General features: G+C 36.1%; 1 protein-coding gene and 1 pseudogene across 1 annotated transcript in view; one reads left to right on the plus strand and one right to left on the minus strand.

The window, feature by feature from the left end:
• The window catches only part of VTA1 (vesicle trafficking 1), a 726,169-nt gene that overhangs the window by 357,772 nt on the left and 351,123 nt on the right, over window positions 1–17,274 (minus strand). The gene's annotated exons all lie outside the window — the stretch shown is intronic.
• LOC126952608 (high mobility group protein B1-like) lies at window positions 11,325–12,065 on the plus strand (annotated as a pseudogene).

Below are 17,274 nucleotides of genomic sequence, written 5' to 3' on the forward strand. Positions count from 1 at the left end.
AGATTCACCTGCCAATGGGGCCGAGGACTCTCCTTTTTCTTCCACTGACATGTGGAAGCTCACCAGAGCAGTGGGGGTCTCTCATCAGTGTAACAAAATGGACAAATTGCCAAATTCATCTAGAACAAGGCAAGGAGGGATGGTGAATGGAGCTAAACACTTAGGTTCTACATATTTAAATAGATATCCCCCTCCTACATGCTTTAACTGTCAATTTTAGAATGCTCAAATCTTAGTTAATAGTGGTGTCCTCTGTTTCTGTCCTTAAATTTGAGTCTTCCCTGGTTGAACTCTCACTACACTCACGTGTGCACGTGCTCACAAACAAACACACACACTTTCAGGTTCCGTGGGATACTGTTAGTGTTCGTTTCTTGACATCTTGTTCGTCACATTAAAGTGACTGGTATTAGACTATGTTAAGAGTAAGCTTGTTTTCCGGAGTTCCCAATCACATCCCACACATTCAAAGCACTGCTACCCTCAGGTATATTTGCTAAATGTTTTAATCTCTCAATAAAGTGATTTGTTTATGCTTGTAGCAATACATTAGAGGCAGGAGAAGGATTAGGCACTCCTGGGACTCTGATCTGATCCTTGCATGCTGCCTAAGTTATGGAAAGGAAAGTAATGAAGATTTTTGTTGACTACTTGGTGGCTAATTAGACTTTTTATTATCCAAAGACTAATTGGTTTCTTATCCATTCTATTCATTTAAGGTGAAATACTAATTAAATGTTTTCTCCCCATGATTTCTGTGAGGACAACAAAACAGCTAATGAATGGAAGTGGGAGTTTCAGCATTTTAAATGGATATAAATAAATATATACAGGGAGTTTATATATTTTATTGGGGATTTAAAATGCAGATGGAGCTTACTCTGCATAGATTTACCATTATCAAAAATCACTAACATTTATAACAGGCTAAATATGCATAATGGGAGAAGAGAATTAAACCAGTGATGTATTAGAGTGAGGCTCCTTCTACATCCTCCCTGTTTCCTTCATGCTGCCTTTCTCTCACTTCACTACATCACAGTGCTTGAAAACCCAGCAGGCTTGCCTGTTCCTGCTGTGAGTGTGTGTGTGAGTTTAGGTTCCTTCAGGAGGCAAAGTCACACTAATAATAATTTTCTGTTAGTGGCAATTTGGAAAAAGTCTTATGTTGCTAAAGACTGCTGCATGACTACACGAAGAACTATGTATTGAAGTAGTTAGTATTTAAATGTGTTTTTGTGAAAGGTGCTCAGGCTTCCTTAGAAGGAAAAAAGTGATTTCTGTATACTTGGTTAAGCCCTTTTTTGCATGATAAGATAAATAAGGAGAAGAGTATACACGTTTTGCTTAACTTTTTATCTTGAAACAGTTTAAGACTCACAGCCAGCTGCAATCATATTACAGAGCTTATCGTTGTACCTTCTACTCAACTCTCTCCAATAATAACATCTTACGTAAGCATAGAACATTATCCAAAGCAGGACACTCATGCTGATACTATACTGTTAAGTAAACTACAGACTTTCTTCAGATTTCACCAGTTTTACATATACTTGTTTCATTTTGTTTTTTGTTTATAGCATGATACATTTTTTTTTTTTTTTTTGTCAGATGGATAGATATAGATCCATATAACCACCACCACAATCAGGACACAGAACCATTCTATCAACACAAAGAAAATTCATACTCCTAGCTTCATCACTATAATTTTGTCATTTTGATAATATTAAATAAATGGAAATATACAGTGTGTAACTTTTCATGGTTGACTTTCTTCACTCAGCATAATGCGCTTGAAATACATGCAAGTAGAAGAGTATATCACTAACTCCTTCCTTTTAATTGCTGACTAGTTGTCTATATTATAGATATTTATTTACTTTTATTCATTCACCCACTGAAGGACGTTAGGATTGTTCTCAACTTTTGGCTATTACAAATAAAGCCATTATGAACATTCATGTACAGGTTTTTGTATGGACATAAATTTTCGTTTTGTTGAAATAGATACCCAGGAGTACAATTGCTGGATTGTTGTATTATATTAAAACACCATACAAATACAAAGAGACACAACAAGGAAACTTTTGGAGGTGATGGATATGTTTATTACCTTGATAGTGTGATAAATGTAACTTTAGTTCATTTCCTTTATCTGGTGTATAGGATTCCATTGCATGAATATAGTAAAATCTTTTTGTGTGTGTGATCACAGACATTTAGACTACTTCCTTTTTTAAAAACATTTATTTTAGTTTTGGGTGTACTCGTGCAGGTTTATTATATAGGTAAACTCGTGTCACAGGGTTTGTTGTACAGATTATTTCATCATGCAGGTACTTAACCTAGTACTCAATAGTTACGTTTTCTGCAGTTTTCCCTCCTCCCACCCTCCACCCTCAAGTAGGCTTCAGTGTCTACTGTTCCCCTCTATGTGTCCATGTGTTCTCATCATTTAGTTCCCACTTTTAAGTGAGAACATGTGGTATTTGGTTTTCTGTTCCTGTGTTAGTTTGCTAAGAATAATGGCCTCCAGCTTAATCCTGTTCCTCCAAAAGACATGATCTTTTTCTTTTCTTTCTCTCTCTCTTTTTTTTTTTTTTTTCCTGAGATGGGGTCTTGCTCTGTTGCCCAGGCTGGAGTGCAGTGGGGCGATCTCGGCTCACGGCAACCTCTGCCTCCTGGTTTCAAGCAATTCTCCTGCCTTAGCTTTCTGAGTAGCTGGGACTGCTGGCTCATGCTTCCACGCCTGGCTAATTTTTTGTATTTTAGTACAGATGGGGTTTCACCATGTTACCCAGGCTGATCTCGAACTCTGGAGCACAAGCAATCTGCCTGCCTCGGCCTCCCAAAGTGCTAGGATTATAGGCATGAGCCACCATGCCCAGCCGATTTTTTGCTTTTATATGACTGTATCATAGTCCATGGTGTGTATGTACCACATTCTAAAATATCTCGTCTGTCATTGATGAGCATTTAGTTTTATTCCATGTCTGCTCCTGTGAATAGTGCTGCAGTGAGCATTTGCATGCATGAGTCTTTATGGTAGAATGATTTATGTATCCTCTGGGTATACCCAGTGATGGGATTGCTGAGTTGGGTGGTAGCTCTGCTTTTAGCTCTTTGAGGAATCACTGTACTGCTTTCGAGAGTGGTTGAACTAATATACACAACTATCAACAGTGTATAAGTGTTCCCTTTTCTCCACAACCTTGCCAGCATCTCTTATTTAAACACAAGCTCACAGCAACCTCACTCTCCTGGTTTCAAGCAGTCCTCCTGCTTCAGCTTCCTGATTCACTGGGAGCACAGGCACAAGCCACCACACTTGGCTAATTGAATTAATTAATTAATTAATTAATTTATTTATTTATTTTCCGTAGAGATGAAGTTACACTTTGTTGCCCAGGCTGGTCTCGAGCTCCTGGGCTCAAGCAATCCTTCTGCCTCCATCTCCAAGGCGCTGGGATTACAGGAGTGAGCCACAGCATCCGGCCCTCCATTTTCTTTTGTTTTACAACCAGAAATTCTATGAACATTCTTATGTATGTTTCTTTGTGTTTGTGTGCAAGAGTTTCCCTAGAGTTTATAATTAAGAGTAAAATTATTGAGTCTTACAGTAAATATGCAGTTTTCTGTACAATAGGGGCAAATTATTCTCAGTTTGGTTTTATATAATTAATTTCCTAGCAAAGCCAGGTGGTGTTTCTTGTTGCTCCATGTCTATAAACGCCTGATATTGATACACTTTTTACTTCCTGCCAAACTAATGAAAGTAAAATTTAGAGTTCTTATTGAGCTCTTACTAGTGAGATTCTTCATATTTTCATATATTTGTTGGTCACAGGCTGTCCTTATTTATTTATGGCCAGTTGATATCTTTGACATATTATCCCATGGAGTTTCTGTTGTTTTTCTTTATATATTTGGTGTATTAACATTTTGTGCTTCTATTTCTTCTATATGTCCTTCCTAGTTTGTGATAGTTTTTTCTTATGATTTAAAGAACAGTACTCTGAATATGAATGTACATGAATTAGCAATATTTTATGTACTGTGTTTTTTGGTCTTGTTTAATGTATTTTAAACTATTGTGAGAAAATAATATATTCTTGTATGGTTTCTTTTGAGAGTTCTAAAATGTTTCTCTTTACATTTAAGTGCTTAATGCATGAGGAATTTATTTTGATATCAACATAGAGATCTATTCCCAATCCCACCATTGATAAGTATTATATTACAAATTATTAAATACTACTCCATCCTTTTCTGAACTGAAATGCCAATTCTGTCATCAATAAAAATTCCATAAACACATATCTGTGATTTTTATTCCAACACTATATTTGTTTAATACTTTTACTGAAGCCAGTGTTGCAAATTTTTGGCTATTCTTAGTTTTTTTCACTTCTACGTATGTTTTAAGTTATGCTTGTCAAGTTCCTCCAAATACTTCACAACTACTGAGATTTTGTTTAGAATATTGTGAATGTATAGAGTAATTGAAGATAATTGATAGTTTCAAAGATATTAACATTTCTATATACCACATCAATGTGGTATATTTCAATACATTTCTATGTAATATATCTCAATACAATTTTGTAATTTGCTCTATAAATATCATACTCACATTTTATCAGAGATATGCCTGTGATACACACCCATACACATACAGAAAGCGTGGAAAGAAAAAGAGATTGAGTTGAAAGAGTCAGTTGAGTTGAGATTGAGAAAAAAAAAAGGAGTTACTATGTCAAGTAGAATCCTTGCAAAACTATGTTTTTTTCAATTTTGTTACAGACAGAAAAACATTGATTTTTGTATATTCATTGCATATTTAAGTTGCTAGATTTCTGCATTATTTACAAACATTTTAGATTCCATTGGATTTTCTATATAGATAGTAACATACTTTGTGAATACAACAGCTTTTTTTGTCATTTTCAATTTTCATAAATGTATGTCTTTTTCTTGACATATGATAGGGACTGTACCTTCTTTTATTCCTCATCTCTTTCCAAAAAATGACACTGGTTTCTTTCCTGCTTTACTGGGAAATTCTTCTCACTTTACTCTGCTTTTTCTTTTTTCATTTTTCTAACCTCTGAATGTTGGATGCTACAGCAATCAGGACTTTGACTTCTTTTTTTTTTATATTTGCTTTTACAATTTTATAATTTTATTTTTTTAATTCTAAATTGATAATTTATAAGGATATGCATTTATGGGGTACAAAGTGATGCTATGTTTCATAAAAACAATGTGAATTATTATGTGAAGTTGGTTAGCATATCCATCATCTCAAATACTTAACTTCTTTTTGCAGTGGGAGCATTAGAAATTTACTCTCAGCAATTTTGAAATGTATAGTACTCTATTATTAACCATATTTACCATGCTGTGTAATAGAAATAAAAAATATATTCCTCATTTCTGGTATTTTTTACCATTTGGCCATCATTTCCCCATTTCTCTCAATCTGCAGCTACTGTAACCACCATCCTACTCTCTGCTTCTATGAGTTCAATTGTTTTAGATTCTGCATAGAAGTGAGAACATGTGGTATTCACTTTTCTGTGCCTGGCTTATTTCACTTAGCATAATGTTCTTCAATTCTATCCATATTGTCACAAGTGACAGAATTTACTTCTTTAAAAAGGCTGAATAGTATTATTGCATTGTGCTATAGAGCATGTTTTCTTTAGATATTTGAGTTCTAATCTTCTGTATCTATGTATATTCTTTAAGTAAACTCAGTTTCACTGCTTTAAGCACATAAGAACACTAATGTTTCTCAGGGTTATGCATCTAGGTTAACAGTCTTTCTTGAACTCACGACTTGCATATAACATTTTTTTTTAATTCAATACCTCTGATTTACATGTATATTAAGCATCTCAAACTTACCAGGCTTGAAAATAGAGCCTACAGATGAGAGAGCTGGACAAGTTGAAGTATAAGAGTAGGTAAAGGCCATTCTGTGAATTTCATAACAGGCATGAAGAAATTTTTTCTTTGTACTAAAACAATGAAAAGTTATTGATGTACTTTAAGAAGGAAATAGTAAGTTCAGGTTTGTAATTTTCAAAACTCTAGCCATAATATGTAGAATAGATTGAAGAGTAATATGAGTAGATAAAAAGTGCAGCTCAGAGACTTTATTAGGAATCCAGGTGAGAAATGATGGTGGCTGAGATCAGGGTAGTGACTGTGGAAATGGAGACAAAAAAATGTACTGGGCAAATGACTTTTGTATGATGACCATACTGAATGCTTACATATTGTTGGCTCTGTTTCTGACTTGTGTTTTATTTTTCATTAATTTATCTCCCTATTCTTACATCAATACCACACTGCTTCAATTACTGTGGTTTTTATGTGTTTTAATATTTGGCAATATACTTAGTTTTGTGCCTTTTTTCTTCAAATAACAAAAGCTATTTTTATTCATTTACTTCCTAGAACAAAGGTTGAAAAACAACAAATATTTTCCAGCTATTTTTTAATTAAAGCAATATTTTAAAATTAGAATAATTCATATAAAAATCGGATTTTTTTTCCTACTGAAAGATCAGAAAATCCAGCAATGCTGAGACTATTTCTTATATGGCAATAATTGGCACGTGCTGAGAGAGTGCTCTTGAGAGACAGGATAATAATATTATATATATATCACATATACGTGTGTGTGTGTGTGTGTGTGTGTGTATATATATATATATATATATATATATATATATATATATATATTCAGATTTGCATGGGATGGTCTAGGTTGTAACTCTTACCTAGACTAATAATTACTCTTATATGTCCAAGTTAGGAAATAAAAAACAGGTTTACCCTGTCTTTGCATATTATAAATGCACTTTCATTTGACTTGATTTTGTTAGTTTAACTACTTTGACCTTATAAACATTTGAATTTAGAGATACTTTTCTAGATGAAATTAGAACAAATTTCTCAAGTTCTCCCAACACCACTTAATTTAAATGCCTATATGGTAAATAACAACTAATTTGGAAAGTGTGTAGAGCATTTTATTTTTATTTCCAACCTCACTTCTATTATTATTCTTGAATACTTGCCAAGAAATTTGGTTTCCATTCCGAAGGTAGCTCTTTATTGGCTTAAATTAATCAGCATCTGGCACTTTCTTCATTGTAGTGACTAGTTAAGAACTGGCCACATAATTTAAGGTTAGCCAATTAGAATGGATTTCAGGATTTTTGCTTGAAGTTTGTAAGAGAGATACAGCTGTCTTTCTCTCTTCTTCTCTCTCCATGCCCTGCCCCAAATTGCCCACCATGTGGATGAGGAATATTCTAGCTCAGGGAGGTTTTGGCAATTGACTTGCAATCAGGAAAAAAGTCAATTTTAGCTTTAGAATAAAGCTAAAAACATGCCAGTAAGAAAATATTTAAAAATAAATAGATTTTAGACATAATTAAGTCAACAAATTAAGCCAACCTTGAATTTCACTTTACTTCTGAACCTACATACACAAGTGAATAAATACTCTCATCCACAATGCCAGTTTGACTTTGTTTTACGTTATTTTTCACATAAAGTGTTTCAATGATCACAGAGGGAAGTAAAGTTTGCATTTCATCTTCCTAGTCAGGAAAGGAATGTGGCTTTCATTTGTTTGTATTTTCTCTACATGCCTCAGTAAATATTTGTTTGTTTTTGATATATCCCCTGCCATCTTTATTATGTTTATTTTTAGGGATTTTCCTAGAAAGGATTACTATATTAATTAAATTTGCAGCACTATTTGTATCTTTAATTCTATGTACATTAGCCATGCATGCAAAAGAGCAAAGGAAGGCTTTGCTTAGAAATTCTTTAAAAATTTGAAATACAGGTAATATATAAGAAATAAATGAAGCTCAGTATATTTTCACTTCTGAGTGATATAGATATGAGAAACAATTTCTTACTTGAAAAATTGTAGAAGGCATCTTGGTAATGATACATGGCTTATTACATAAGTATTATATTGCAAATGATTCACAATATATTAGCACAGACTGAACACTGTAAAGTGATGCTTAAATTTAGGCCACAGGTGAAAACAAATAGTCTTTTATGAATACCAAATATATTGAAAGGAAATTTAAACTTTCCTATAGCCCTTAGCTTTTGTCAAATACATTTCTTAAACTGCTACTACAAATTGAAAATTCTGTAGAAACCTTTGAAAGATATTAAAACAGTGTGAATTAATGAGAAATTCATGCATTCTTAAAAACATTGCATTACTAAATTAAGTAAATACAGCGAACAAATGTTTTGTTGAGTTGATCATTTGCTGAAGTGATCATTTGCTGAAATAATCATTTGATGCATAGATATTTTGCAAAGTGCACCATTTCTGCTGCTAATAACATTCTTTCTCTAAAGTTTACTGTAAAAATTATTGGTTTTTTATGTCTTTTTCTCTGTGTTAATATCCAGTAACTCTGTGCTTGATATTTGTCAATGAAAGTGCAGTAGAAAGAAACTGCATCTGCTTTATGAAATGCCTATCAAACACTCTATGGTCCTTAAACAATATCTAGCTTATAAAAGAAGAATAAACAATCCTGAAGTTTTGCTGTAGATGTCTCACTTTGGAAGTAAAACCTTCCTTTCCATGTGCCCTCTGTTTTGTCAAGCCCACAGTAAATATAAAGATTTAACTTACTTTTAGAGCCAAAGTCCACAAGCTTCAAGTTCAGCGTTTCAGTGTAATTAAAATTGACTTCCGAATTCTAGAGAACACTAAACTACAATTTGGCCCAATTCTTAGTAGACGGATTAATTATACTCAAGAGACTAATTACTTTTCCCATTTTGATGTTTTAAAATTGTAGTGTGGATTCTGTGCCTTGGGGTAATTAAGCAATTGTTTAGTTTTGAGGAATAACCCAAATGACTTCCATCAAAGGACTATACACTGTGAAAAAATTGCTTTAAAGGCAATAATGCTAAAATACTAAAATCATTTCTTTTTTATAGTAATCATAATATTTAATTAACTGAAACATAGAGACATAATAATTATGACTAATTTTTAGTTTTAACACAAATGTTAGAGAAATGTCCAGTTTAAAAACTGATATTCATCTAAATGTAAATAAATCAGTTGAACAATTTTATTTCAATTAAGGTCATTTGGACTGCTCAAAATACTCTCCCACATAAAGTAATAGGCAACTAAACTTAAATTTAAAATTAATTAATCTATTTATGTATATTCTTATGACTTATTTTTATGAAAAGGATATATAAAGATAATAAAATACGGTATCTTTTGTTTGATTTTATCTTTTGAATCTTGCCTCATTCCTTTAAAATTGCACAAGTGAATTTCTCACTTTGTAGTCTTTTGATAGTTGTATTATCTTGACAAGATGCTAAACCTGTATTTATATTCTAACTGTAATAATAATGTAGTGACATTATTCAACAGCTTATCTTCAAAGGGCTCAAAGGCTGTAGATAACATGTTATCACACTCATCACAGCATTCTTATGAATTCTGAGGCTTTCTTTTCTTTTCTTTCTGTTTGAATTAAATAACTCCAGCATAGGGTGTTGAGAATGAAAATACTTCATTTTGGAAGCATTAAGAAGAGCACAGTTAAATATTTCCTTAAAGTATAAAATGGAAAATTTGAATTTTTAAGATGTTATCAAAAGTTTCACAGACATTTAATTCAAAAAGATATTCCAGTTAATCTAATTCAACTTCTGTCAGAAAGCAGAATAACCCTTCCCATTATTCCATATATAGTATCACTCTGTGTCTTAAGTTCTTCTGTGTAACTAAATAATATCTTCTGGAATAAAGTATTTCTACTTCCCTAAAATATCTTTTTAGAATTGAGCTGAAATTGATCTAAATGTAAATTTCACTTTCAGCTGTCATTTTTCACCATAGAACGATATATGATCTCTGTTACAGTAGGTAGTCAGGCAAGGGACGCCCCCTCACCACCAACTAGGAATGTTAGGTGCCCATCAGGTGATAGTCAGGCGGTTGCTAACTGTCTCTCTCAAATAATAACTGGTTGCAGCCAGCACCAAGGAAAGGCATTGTCCCCATAGGTAGAAAATACCTGAAACAGGCCAGGCGTGCTGGCTCACTTCTGTAATCTTAGCATTTTGGGAGGCCAAGACAGGCGGATCACCTGAGGTTAGGACAAGACCAGTCTGGCCAATGTGGTGAAACCCCGCCTCTACTAAAATACAAAAATTAGCCGGGCATGATGGCGGCTGCCTGTAATCCAAGCTACTAGGGAGGTTGAGATGGGAGAATCACTTGAACCCTGGAGACAGTGTTTGCAGTGAGCCGAGATCAAATCACTGCCCTCTATCCTGGGCAGCTGAGTGAGACTCCATCTCAAAAAAAAAAAAAAAAAAAAAAAAGAAAAAGAAAAAAAGAAAAAAAAAAAAAAAGAAAAAAAAAAGAAAAAAAAGAAAAAAAAGAAAAGGCCTGAAACTAGTGATAAGCAGCTTCTGGATAAGATGCCAGGAGTTGAGTGGGTGTGCTCAAGCATGTGCATTAAAAGGTAAAATAGCGGAGTTTAACAGGTACATTACCTTCCAGGGACATTCCACTGGTAATGGAAGAATGCCTCAAGTGAACATGCATACAACTCCACTAAACACACTGTGCATGCTCCCCTCCACATGTGCATTCCCTCCACAAGGCCATTGCACATGTGGACAACCCACCCCACGGGAAGAATCAGGGGAGAAGGGACACAAGATCCTGGAAGTATGCTGACATCTAAAACCCCCAAGTCAAAAGGTCAAATCCCACGCTTGTCCTCCAAGATGTCCACTTGGCCGTCTTCCAAATGTACTTTACTTTCTTTTCATTTTTGCTCTAAAGCTTGTTAATAAACTTTCACTCCTTCTCTAAAGCTTGCCTTGGTCTCTTATTCAGTCTTATGCTCCTCCATCAAATTCTTTCTTCAGAGGAGGCAAGAATTGAGGTTGCTGCAGACCTGTAAGGAATCACCACTGGTAACTCAAATATGTGGCACCACTAACATATCTAACCATAATCCCAGGATTGAAGCATTTCGGTGAGCAGATCCAGGCTTAATGACAGATATGAACTGTGGAGGAATTTACAGTCTCTAGGTTTTTATAGACTACAAATAGCCAATATCTTTTGAGTATGGGGAAGGTTTTGAAAAAAGAATATTGCATTAAGATAATAAATTGGATTGGAAAGAGCTTGAATATAAACAAAAGTTTTACATAATAACCTAGAAAAAAAGACATAAATACCTGAACTAGTACAATAATAATAATGATTGAGCGACAGCCATTGCAGTACATTGAGCTCCATAGTGATAGCGCAGGGGCAAGTGAGAGCCAGACGGGCGCTGGGCGACTCGGTGCCTTGCTGAGGAAAAATAACTAAACATGGGCAAAGGAGATCCTAAGAAGCCGAGAGGCAAAATGTCATCATATGCATTTTTTGTGCTAACTTGTCGGGAGGAGCACAAGAAGCAGCACCCAGATGCTTCAGTCAACTTCTCAGAGTTTTCTCAGAAGTGCTCAGAGAGGTGGAAGACCATGTCTGCTAAAGAGAAAGGAAAATTTGAAGATATGGCAAAGGCAGACAGGCCCATTATGAAAGAGAAATGAAAACCTATATCCTTCCCAAAGGGGAGACAAAAAAGAAGTTCAAGGATCCCAATGCACCCAAGAGGCCTCCTTTGGCCTCTTCCTGCTCTGCTCTGAGTATCGCCCAAAAATCAAAGGAGAACATCCTGGCCTGTCCATTGGTGATGTTGCAAAGAAACTGGGAGAGATGTGGAATAACACTGCTGCAGATGACAAGTAGCCTTATGAAAAGAAGGCTGCGAAGCTGAAGGAAAAATACAAAAAGGATATTGCTGCATATTAAGCTAAAGGAAAGCCTGATGCAGCAAAAAAGGGAGTTTGTCAAGGCTGAAAAAAGCAAGAAAAAGAAGGAAGAGGAGGAAGATGAAGAAGATGAAGAGGATGAGGAGGAAGATGAAGATGAAGAAGAAGAAGATGATGATGAATAAGTTGGTTCTAGCGCAGTTTTTTTTCTTGTCTACAAACCATTGAACCCCCCTGTACACAACTCACTCTTTTTAAAGAAAAAAATTGAAATGTAAGGCTGTGTAAGATTTGTTTTTAAACTGCACAGTATCTTTTTTTTGTATAGTTAACACACTACCGAATATGTCTTTAGATAGCCCTGTCCTGGTGGTATTTTCAATAGCCACTAACCTTGCCTGGTACAGTATGGGGGTTGTAAATTGGCATGGAAATTTAAAGCAGGTTCTTGTTGGTGCACAGCACAAATTAGTTATATATGGGGATGGTAGTTTTTTCATTTTCAGTTGTCTCTGATGCAGCTTATACGAAATAATTGTTGTTCTATTAACTGAATACCACTCTGTAATTGCAAAAAAAGAAAAAAAAAAGTTGCAGCTGTTTTGTTAACATTCTGAATGCTTCTAAGTAAATACATTTATTTTAAATTGATATTGTTGTCCTTTTCATAGGTCTGAAATTTTTCTTCTTGAGGAGAAGTTAGTCTTTTGCTTTTGTCCATTTTGAATCACATGAATCATTACATTGTTTATCCTTTCATATAGTTAGCTAATAATAAGTTTTGTCTACACACCCTGCATACCATAATAGGGGTAAAGTTAAGTTGAGATAGTTTTCATGCATAACTGAACATCCAAAATCTTGATCAGTTAAGAAATTTCACATAGCCCACTTACATTTACAAACTGAAGAGTAATCAATCTACTCAAAGCATGGGATTATTAAAATCAAACATTTTGAAAGTCTGTCCTTGAAGGACTAATAGAAAAATATGTCCTAACCTTTACATGAGGACTCTATTCTTTAACTGCCATTACCATGCAATGGCAGTTAAAGTTTGCAGTTCCCACATTAAAGAAGACCTGAAAATGTATCCCCAAAAGCATGAGCTTAAAATACAAGACTGCCATATTAAATTTTTTGTTGACATTAGTCTCAGCGAAGACTATGAAAATGCTGGCTGCAGATGTCTTTTCCCATTTATCTCAATATGGACTGCTCAGGAAACAAGACTTTCCCTTACAAGTTTTTGTTTGTTTGTTTGTTTGTTTGTTTGTTTGTTTTTGAGACGGAGTCTCTCTCTGTCGCCCAGGCTGGAGTGCAGTGCCCAGATCTCGGCTCACTGCAGGCTCCGCCTCCCGGGTTCCCGCCATTCTCCTGCCTCAGCCTCCCGAGTAGCCGGGACTATAGGCGCCCATTACAAGTATTTTTAATTAACTGGGTCAGCTTTTAAAATGAAGATGCCACATTCAAAATAGAGTATATTTTCCTATATTATGGTTTGCCCCTTTATAAATCCAAGTAGATAGGAGGAAAGAAGACATTTAAACTTTGCATCTCAGTATGAATTATTCAATTTATTTGAATGATTTTTCTTTACAAAACAAACTCATTCATTAGTCATTATCTGCTTAGCAGTTTAGGGAACAATTTGGCAATTTTGTGGTTTTCGAGATTATAATTTTCTTAAAGTGCCAGTATTTTAAAATAGCATTCTTGTAATTTTACATGCTTTTGTGATGGAGTGCTGTTTTGTTATATAATTTTGACTTAGATTCTTTCCATTTGCATTGGTTTATGTAATTTCAGGAGGAATACTGAACATCTGAGTCCTGGATGATACTAATAAACTAATAATTGCAGAGGTTTTTTTTAAAAAAAAAAAGATTGAGCAAAGGGGAGGGGTTTTGAATTTTTCAGAGTTAGTTTAGAAGATCTGGTGACTCATTAGATGTGGGGAAGAGTAGTATCAAATTTTGAGCCTGATTGACATAAAAAATTATAATGATATCAATAGAATAACTCATTTACTCAATAGTTATCCCTCTAAGATAGCAAACAAAAGCATATTCAATCCTTGTGAGGAATTACAGGGTTTGGTGCCACCCTTAAATACCTAAAAATGCAGGAGTGTGGTCCCAATTATATTCCCATTTTGTTCACCAATCTTGTCCCTACAAAGACCAGAAAAATCGTGGTGGATGTCAGTTGTATCATCATCCCAGTCCAGTATATTCATGACCTCAAGAAAATAAAATTAGATGAGCAGAAATTGTCAAGTTGGTTGAAGGCCTTGGTAAGAAATATATTCTCCATAGAATGAGAGTTGAACCATAAAGACTTGGTTAAGCAGTTAAGGATCCAGTAGTTATGGTATACCACGAGATCTCTTCTAAAGTACAGGACAGATTTTTGCATCTTGCTCTACCACATGGTAAAGAAAATGCAATGCCTGACATGCTGCTAGGTCATTAAGACAACTTAATCCATACCAGAACTACACTTCCGGCTCATACAAAAAGTGAAATGAAATGCCTTTCAATTCACCAGCTTCAGTGGTTTCCAGAGCAAGAAAGGCTTTGAATCAGTCTCAGGCTGTGGCTTATGTAACAGTACCACTTGATTCATATAAACACTGTCATGAAGAATACCCTATAATATTAACAGTATCTGAAGAAACATGCAGGAGTAGTTTTACAGCAAGCCCTATGTAGACTCCTCAGATTCTGAAGCAAGGCTGCGTAATTTTTAGTGAAAAATTATATACCTTTTGTAAAAAAGCACCTGATATGCTGCTGAGTCTCAGTGGAGAATTGGAATGCCTGACCATGGTTCATGATATGACCATGAGGCCATAATTGCCCATTTCCATCTGCATTCAGTCAACTTCAACAAGTCACAAGATTGAGAGGCCCAGCAGCAACCCATCGTAACATGGAAGTTGTTAATCTTAGTTCAGACATAACCATGGCTGGAAGAAATAAAACAGTTGCATCCCCATGTGACCCAGACATCCACCCTTCAGTTTATGCCTATGATCACATGGGATGCGCATCCCTTATGACCAGCTGATAGGGAAGGTGTGATGGTTAATATTGAGTGTCAACTTGATTGGATTGAAGGATGCAAGGTATTGTTCCTGGGTGTGTCTGTGAGGGTGTTGCCAAAGGAGATTAACATTTGAGTTAGTGGACTAGGAGAGGCAGCCCCACCTGTGATCTGAGTGGGCACCATCTACTCAACTGCCAGTGTGGTTAGTATAAAAACAGGCAGTGGAACGTGGAAGGACTAGACAGGCTGTGTCTTCCGGCCTCCATCTTTCTCCCATGCTGGATGCTTCCTGCCCTCGAACGTCAGACATCAAGTTCTTCAGCTTTTGGACTCTTGGACCTATACCAGTGGCTTGCCAGGTGCTCTTGGGCCTTCAGCCACAAACTGAAGGCTGCACCATCGGCTTCCCTACTTTTGAGGTTTTGGGGCTTGGACTGGCTTCCTCGCTCCTTAGTTTGCAGATGGCCTATTGTGGGACTTCACCTTGTGATTGTGTGAGTCAATACTCCTTAATAAACTCTCTTATATATATATATATCTATCCTATTTATCCTTTCCTTCTAGATAATCCTGACTAATACAGAAGGAAATTTTAAAAAGTTTGGTTCACAGATGATTCAGTTCATTATGTGTGTGCAAGCTAAAAACTGAAGTTGCACTTTGGTTCCACTCAAGGGTAGTTCTGAAAGACAGAAGTAAGAGGAAATCCTCCTCAAAGGCATTACGGATGGTGAATTTGATTGTCAATTTTGGGCAGAAGAGTAGACAGCTGAGAGTACAATCATGAGTGAAAACAATTGCTCTGGTTGTTTGGTCTGGCGACATGAAAAGAAAAGATTGGAAAATCAGAGGCAAGGAGGTATGGAGTATAGGCATGTGGACTGATCTGCTGGCAAGGAATGCAATGTACAACATCTCATTGTCTACTAGGTATTATTCATCTCAGAAGGGATTCAATAACACAGTAAACAGCATGATTCTGCTAGTGGCCCTAGCCTAGCTTCTGCATCAGCTGCTCCTGTGCTGACATAATGGATGTCTGAATATGGTAGGTATGGTGGAAGAGATGGGGCCTAGACATGGGCCCAACAGGCCAGGCTCCCATTCACCATAGCTGATAACTATACTGACACTGTTAAATATTTACTTCCCAGCAAATAAGCCCAACACATAATCACTGATTCAGCATCCCACTGGAAGGGATTTACCAGCCTTTTGCTGGCAAGTTTACTCCCTGGGGCCCCTTTTGCCATGAAAGGTGCAGCAATTTATTTTGACTGAAACTGGCACAATTCTGAATATGGGTTTCCCTTTTCTATCCAGAGGTTCCCAGTTACCATCTCCTATGCAAGTGCTCAGTGTGCTTGTTCCACTAACTTAGGAGTCTAACATTGAATTACATTGATCAGGACAAGAAATCCAATGAACAGCTAAGGAGATGCAGAAATGGGCACAGGATCTTGAGGTTCACTGGTCTAATTACACCCTATATCTCAAAGAAGCTGACAGCCTATGAGAGTGATGAGATGGCCTATTGAATGCAAAGCTGAGACTCAGATTAGAGATGATACACTGCAAGCATGGACGGTTATCCTCCAGAATGAAGAGTACACTATCAATTACGATTCTAAAGTGGAGAGTCCTCAAATAATAAAATACAGGGTCTGGGAACCAGGGGACAGAAGTGTGAGCAGCTCTGATGACTGTTGCCTCTAGTGTCCTATTTGAGGAAATTGCTTTTCCCAACTTCACAACATCGAGCTCCGTAGGTATAAACATTCTTACTCCCCCAAAAGGGAAAACTTACACCAGGAGACACAAGAGAACCGGTAAACTTTCTGTCATGGCCACCAACCAGGAACTTAATTAAGCTTTTTGGGCCAAGGGGCTGGCAAGCAAGTTAAGAAAGCCAGCATTATGGCAGGGATAATTGACTGTGATCATCAGGAAGAATTAAGGCTGCTGTTAATATTGAGGGAAGAGAAGAATATATGCGGTCCCCATGTGATCTAGTGACCCATGTAGGTAACAATAAAAAGACAAGTGCAATAGAAACAGCCATAGAAGAGCAAGGTGAGTGGAAGCTCAAACCCCTCAGGTATATAGGAAGGCCACTTAGACCAACAGAATTACTGGCTAAGGGTGAGGAGAATAGAGAATGTATGGTAGAGGGAGATGATGATATTTAGTTATAGCCTTGAGAACAGCTGCTGTGATGGGGGATTGCCTCATTTACTTTCCTTTTCTAAGTTCCCCCCAGGGAAAGAGGCCCATTGGAATCCAGGTGGAACTACTCCCAGAGCTTATGTCGAAAAGTAGAACTAAAAGGCACAATGAGTACAT

This window comes from Macaca thibetana, chromosome 4 (genome assembly GCF_024542745.1).
Source record: "Macaca thibetana thibetana isolate TM-01 chromosome 4, ASM2454274v1, whole genome shotgun sequence".
NCBI lineage: Eukaryota > Metazoa > Chordata > Mammalia > Primates > Cercopithecidae > Macaca > Macaca thibetana.